This window comes from Dipodomys merriami, unplaced genomic scaffold (genome assembly GCF_024711535.1).
Source record: "Dipodomys merriami isolate MVZ:Mamm:240054 unplaced genomic scaffold, mDipMer1.0.p SCAF_165, whole genome shotgun sequence".
NCBI lineage: Eukaryota > Metazoa > Chordata > Mammalia > Rodentia > Heteromyidae > Dipodomys > Dipodomys merriami.
In genome coordinates, this window is record NW_027202993.1 from 645,978 (window position 1) to 653,305 (window position 7,328).

The 7,328-nt window shown below is 38.3% G+C and overlaps 1 pseudogene; it reads left to right on the forward strand.

Annotated features, from left to right (window-relative positions):
* Positions 1-2,868: 2,868 nt before the first annotated feature.
* On the forward strand, positions 2,869-2,967 carry LOC138828833 (U6 spliceosomal RNA; annotated as a pseudogene).
* The last annotated feature ends 4,361 nt before the right edge of the window (positions 2,968-7,328 follow it).

Here is a 7,328-nt window from a genome sequence, read left to right on the forward strand (position 1 = left end):
TCTCAACCACCCCCTTCTCCAAGATTTATTTCCGATTTACCACTTCCTTTCTCAAATGTGTACATTGAGTATTCTAGCTGTACTTGCCCCTTGTTCCATTTTTCATTCATTCTATGTCTTTACTATTATGGCTCTCTGGTTTCAACTTCCTGATAGTCATTCTGTTAAACTGTCTGTTAATATTTGAAAGGTTTATATACATTCCATGGAGTTTCAGTCCTGCACATACTTGAACTAATGTCAGCTTATATTTCCATAATTCATTCATCTGCAATAACAATTTGCAAGACTGGAGACTTGAAACACCTATACATGATTATATTCTCATCCATTTCAAGATTAATCATTAGTCAACAAGAAAGTTTAAAAATGGCTTTGAATGTATTCTTAACTACCAGTTTTTATAAATGGTTTTGTACAATATGTGTGATTATTTTATTTTACATGGAATAAAACTTTCTACTACATATAAGTTTTGGAAAAAGAAGAAAAGTAACATATACTACTATAGAAGTATATGATAGAAATAGAAGATATATTTTGTCACATCTCAAATGAGTACCCATATTCAAGACTTAAAGACATATTTCTTACTGTGTTAGACAGAGGGAAAACAAAACAGCATATGATAAGGCAAGTATTTGTGACTTTTTAAAATGCCCCTTATTAAGTGATGAAATTTACTTTATTAGCTAATGTTTAGGGTTGAAATATGGGAGGCTGACCTATTTAACAAATTTCTGGAAGGCACCTACTGAGCAACACAAATGGTGTGTGGTACTATTTCTAGACTTTAATGAATGGTTGAACCTGTCTGACATTAGTGCTGGGTAAATGAATCAACTGTATTGTAACTTGCTCCCTACACTTGAAAAACTTGTAATGTCACTAAGTGTCATCTACTTATCAAATGTTATTTTGGTAAGTGCGATTTCAAAAAGTTTATTTGAAAAGGAATACACTTTCAGGAGATTAAATGTAGGTTGGTTTGAGAATGACAACATTTTTATACAAGAGAACGAAGTTGTACTAAAGTACCAGTGTTTTGAAGCACAAACGATCTTCTCAATTAATGTTTTGCTGAATTACATTTAACCTCTAAGTCGTTTTCCTGACCATGGTAGATCAATCACGGATCTATTCTTCCAGGAACTATTTTTTGGGCCGACTAATGCTGGACTGAAATATTACGTTAGTCATTAGGGGAGGGGTATTAAAAATAATCTTGTGACACTTTCTGATCTTGTTCACTCATATGGGCTGGTCATCTGTAAATTCAGTTTGAAATACAGTAATTTCTCTCCATTTTGAGACTTCATCTTTCATTTTAAGTTGCCTTACATTACACAATTGCTTGCTGCTAATTCTTGTTTCTCAAGGAATTGGAGCCCTGAAATATAAGAAATGAGAAATTGAGATGGATTTTCAGTTACTGTCTGCTGGCAGGTTGCATAAGCCTAGTTGAGAAGTCTTGCCCCTGTTATCTGATGATTCAGGTAACTAAGCCATAAGATATTAGGACCCATGGGTCTATAGAAGAATGTCTTTTAGATATCGTATTAGGACAATTGGAGTATAATATGTAGGAATGCATCAGAAATATGTAGAAAAACAGTTTGGGACCAGTGAGTTAAAACAATAAACAGAGCATCAGAGTAAAATCTCTTATAGATTAGAGGAAAACACATTGATTTTTAACAATGTGAATTCAGAAGACCATGAGCAATTAGAAGGTATTGCAAGTGTATACCGAAGACATTGCATTGATACTTTTTATATTCTAATATATATTCTAAACCTAATTATTTATATTCCAATTATATTTATAGGAATAAATAAATATCACTTTATTTGTCAAATTATCAATTGATTCTAGTAAGTTTCACTGTGTGAAATATAAAATCAGCACATATAAATATAAAATATATAACTATATATAATATAATAAAATGGCACATGTTTTGCATTGTTCTGTTTTGGTTAGGGTATCAAAAGCAACTCTGATTTAAAGAATTTTTCCATTATCTCTACCTCAGTGTTTGATAGAGTTAGACTTAAACCTTTACCTTTTGTAGATTTACAGACTGGAGGCAAGGGGAAACATTACCAATTTAAGGCCTAATAACAAGGAGAAACATATGGACTTCTCCTGGAGCTATGAAAATATTTGGTGAAAGAAAGGCAGTAGTCTAAGTTCCTGCCTGGTTGGAAGGTAGATAGGCCAGGACATTAGGTAATCATGCATATGAACCATTTTTTCACCTTCTTGGCTTTAGCTACTTTTGAAATGGTAGGTATGATAAACAATTATTTTTTGATAAAAACCTTCCAATCTGAAAAGTTCTGTCTGAAATATTCATTTTTCTATGATCCCTTGGAACTAAGATTTATTTTGTTCAAGTAAGACAATTTACGCGATCAGGGTAAGATATTCTGGTTGGTCTGATCCTACATGGAAGAAGGGTAAAGTGTCAGGTAGACGTTTGTGCCAATGAGACCGCATTTGGGAAAATTTCAGCTGCAGAAGTTTAGAAGTAGCTCTTACGCAAGGCTTACTTTGAATCCGTTAGCTACACAGAGCAAACTCAGTTGAATAAATAAGTACTTGAAAAAGCCATCCCCTTTGGACCTAGCTAAAAATGCTTCAATGTATGATTAAACTAAAATGAAAAAGATTTAAAATAGTCATTGACAAAAAAATTACAAACTGAACAATATAATTATTTTCCATTATACACAGAATTTTAGGGAAATAAGATCAGTAGCATTGTTAGGAACAATAAGGTTTCCTTGTTACAAACAGGCACCCAAGGATATAATCCTGTATAAATATTGCATCATTAACTACCTAAATTTAGAGGACATTACATGCTTCAGCAGCACATGTACCCAAATTACACCAATACAGAGATTAACATGGCAATTGCAAAGGATGATATGAAAATCTGTGAATTATTCCAGATTTTTCATTCTTCAGACGCAAGAAATGAAAAACAATTATTAAAAAGTTGATTACAAAATTACAAGTGTAACAATATATGTAATTCATATAAATAAAAGTTTGACATCAGTGTATTAAATCTTCACCTTAGAAAGGCCTTTATATAGCATAATCATTATAAAACTTTAAAATTAGACAACATTGTCATTTTATTCCAAAGAAATATACTATAAGGACCTAGTAAAAAAGGAATCTTAAACTGTTTTGGTATGGAATGCAATCTGAAAGGACACATTTATTAATGAACCTATATATTATAAACCAATGTAGAATTCAAAGTCTTATATCTAGGAAAGAATAAAATAGATTATGAGCATTATACAAACAGAATACAGAATATTTTAAAGTATAATTTTTCACATAAGCACCAGAAATATCTTTAGTTTCTTTAGTACTCATTTCAACAGATAAATTAAAATTATTTCTGAATAAAAAAAGCAAAAACTCGAGGGGGTACAAGACGGTGACGGGGAAGTAGGGGAATGCCACAGCTCTCCCCAACCAAAAAGAGAGTTTGAGTTCCAACGTTTAATCTCCCCAAGAGACCGACAACAACAACAAAAATCAACATCCAGAGAAAAACAAATTGAAAAGAAGAATTTCATAACAGAGAAACTTGAAGACGCCTCCCCCAATGTCTATTGGCCACAAAGCAGCGTGCCAAGCCATGGCCAGCCCAGCCTGGTGGGAGCTGCCGGTGGCCCAGAGACACAGGGAATTGTCTGCAGATCACCCGCACCAAAGACCCCTGAGGTAACAGTGTCAGACTGGCTGATCTTGACGAATGAAGAATCCTCTGAGCAGGGAACTTACACAAAGATCCCACCCCTTCCCCTCACTCTCCATTGGAGCAGAGAGGCTCCATCCCACCAAAGCCACTCAGCCCCATGGCAGGAACCTCAGAGATACATGAGATGCCCACAGAACACCAGAGCAGAACTGAAAGGAACTGGTGCTGATCCAGAGAGCGCAAACAGAGACAAACCCTAGCAATCAGTACCTGCACAGAGGCCCTCCCCACCCCTCGGGTGGAGGCCGGAGGCCCATCCCGTGGAGCGGACCCAAACAGTGTCAATGGAGGCACTGACAGAAAAGAAACACACAGAGCCACCACCTCTCAGCCTATCCCACAACCACCTCAATTGAACTGTGACTGCAATGGCAACCAACAACCTACATCACACAGAAACAACTAGCTCCAGGGTGAGTACCCTGAAGGGGACAGTGTATTCCTCAAGGGAGACAGTGTATTCCTCAAAAGCTTGTGGGAATCCGCAGAACCCCTACCCCAAAACCTGCACCACAGGACCCACTAAAACTAGAAACTTTTCAAGAGCTCCACCAGCCCATGGATCACACTCAGCTGGCCAGGCTAGAACAAGAGAGACCCTGGAAGGAAGCGTTAACGCCCAAGCCTTGAACAGCGCCACTGGGTCAAGACACCCAACGGTGGAAGAAATTTGAACTGTGTACTCCAAGCTGCGTAATCTAGGTGGGATACACAGCAGCACAGGTCCAACAGGTGTGCCCAGGCTGGGGTCTGGGACCAGGCCTGGGGATCTGGTGCCTGAGCAACATAACCAACTCCTCCCAACTGAAATCAGAAGCTGAGCATACGCCTCAGCAGAGGGGAGAAAAACAGGGAACTGCACTCCTGGTAATCATGCCTGTGACAGCAAAAGATGCAGGGGGTTCAGGACAAGAGAAGCTCAAACCCCACAAGAACCTGACCCATGTATTCTAGGCTAGGAATTGAACAACACAGGCCTCCAGTACCCGATAATAGGAGCTCAGGCCGGTAATGTGCTCAGCAGTACAGTGATTGCAAGAGGCCCTGGATCTGATTCCTCAGCAAAACATAAGCAGAAAGGGCCAGTTGTGGTGCTATGGGTCAAATGGTAGGGTTCCAGCCCTGAGCTGAAGAGCTGAGGGACAGCACCCAAGACCAGAGTTCAAGCCCACAAATAGCCAAAAATGTAAAACAAAACAAAACATCAGGAGACCATAGCAGACTCCAGCATTTGGGAGAGTACATCCAGCACATCCGAACTTGCCAAGAACACCTGTAGGAATAAACAGGAGCAGTCTAGGCTGCTCATCACTTGTAAAGGCGGGAACTGCCAGTGATCTACAGCAGAGAGCTGAGAATCCTGTGTGGGTCAGACCAGCAGCTGGAGGTCGGCCACCAACAGAACCGAGATCAGGTACAGACTCTCTCTACCAGCACAGAAACAGTAACCAAGCAAAGACAGACACCTATTGACCAAAACAAAATTTCAGATTAGTCTGCAATAATCCCGAATAACCATGAGAAAATCACAGAGAAATATTACAAGGTTTATCAACACCTAGGATAGCAAGCTATCTCTAAAAGCCAGCAGCAACCCAGGGGAGAGCCCCACTGGGAGCAAAGCAGGAATGGAAGACAAACACTACATCCAAGACATGCTGGAGGCAATGACTCAAGAAATAAAGTGAGAAATAGACCAGAATTTGAAAGAACACCAGGTCGAAATACCAAAAGAGTTGCAGGACATCAAACAGGAGATGCATGCAAAAATAGAGGTAGCACACACATTGCCCTCCTTGCCCACATCAAGAAAATGGAGACAGACCAAGTAAATAATCTCATGTTGCAATTAAAACAGCTAGAAATACATTAAAAATGGAACCTAACGTTACTAGACGGAGCCAGATAACCAAATTAAGAGCAGAGATTAACCAATTAGAAAATAAAAAAAAAAATTACAGCCAAAATTAACCAAACAAAAAGCTGGTTCTTTGAAAAAATAAACAAAATTGTTGGACCGTTTGCAAGAATAATTAAAAAAGGAAGAGAGGAAATCCATTTTAACAGGATTAGGGATGCCACGGAAAAAATCATAACACGTACCCAAGATATCCAAATAATCCTAATGGACAATTTTCAAAAATTAATCTCTAAAGGAAGAAAACCTGGCAGATATTAATGCATTTTTAGTGACAAAATAGAGGCAGTACACACCTCATTAAGAGGTGAGATTAGTATTTTGAAAACCAACATTGAATCCATTGAAATCAACAATGAGTCCATTTCCTCCATGCAAACCACAATGGAAGCCACAGTTAACAGAGTGAACAAAATGGAATACAGAAGACACAATACATCAACTGGAACAAAAAAATGACAGATATGGAAAAATCACTTAAATTATACCAAAGGGAAATTCAAGGGCAAGCAGATAGTGTCACGAAATTCAACCTTCATATAAGAAGGTGAGGAATATCAAAGCAAGGGAATGCAACAACTATTCCACAAGATAATCGGTGAAAATTTTCCCCATCTCAAAAAAGAACATCTTACCCACATAACAGAAGCGTATAGAACACCTAACATGCAGGATCCCAGGAGAAACACTTCTAGACACATTATAGAATAAATGATAGATCTGAATGAGAAGGAATTGAAGAAGGAGCTATACTACTATAGGAAAAATATTAGAATCACTACAGATCTCTCCACACAAACACTGAATGCAAGAAAGGTCTGGGAAAGTACCACATGAGCCCTGAGAGCCAATAACTGCCAACCCAGACTGATATACTCAGAAAAGTTAGCATTCACATTCGATGGAGAACTGAAAATTTTTAATAGCAAAGAAAAACTAAATTAATACATAAACATTAAGCCAGCATTACAAAGACTACTAAGAGGTGGAACACAACCTGAGAAAAGCAACCAGGAACAGGGACCTGCACCCAGACAGGCATTAATAGAAGTCTATCTGAGCAAGGACAGAGGAAAGGAAAGAAGAAAAACAGTGACTATAATGCATCTCTCTATACTATCTCTTAAGATTAACGGGCTTACTTCACCAACCAAAATAAAAAGAACTGCAGTTTGGATCCTAAAACATGACCCATCCATCTGTTGCCTTCAGGAGACCCACCTCTAAGCCAAACATGCAAACAAACTCAGAGTGAAGGGTTGGAAAAGGATCTACCAATCAAATGCCCCTAGTAAGAAAGCAGGCGTAGCAATCCTTATATCTGACAAAATAAACTTGTCATTAAAATCATTACAATGTCAAACCATCCCTGCATCTCTGGGATAAAGCCTAACTGCTCATAGTGTATGATTTTTTTAATGTGTTTCTGGATTCTTTTAGCTAGAATCTTGTTAAGGATCTTTGCACCTGTGTTCATCAAGGAAATTGGCCTGTAATTCTCCTTTTTGGTTGGGTCTTTGCCTGGTTTGGGGATGAGTATGATGTTGGCTTCGTAGAATGAGTTTGGGTTAGCTCCCTCCTTCTCTGTTTCTCTGAAGAGCTTGAGGAGTGTGGGTATT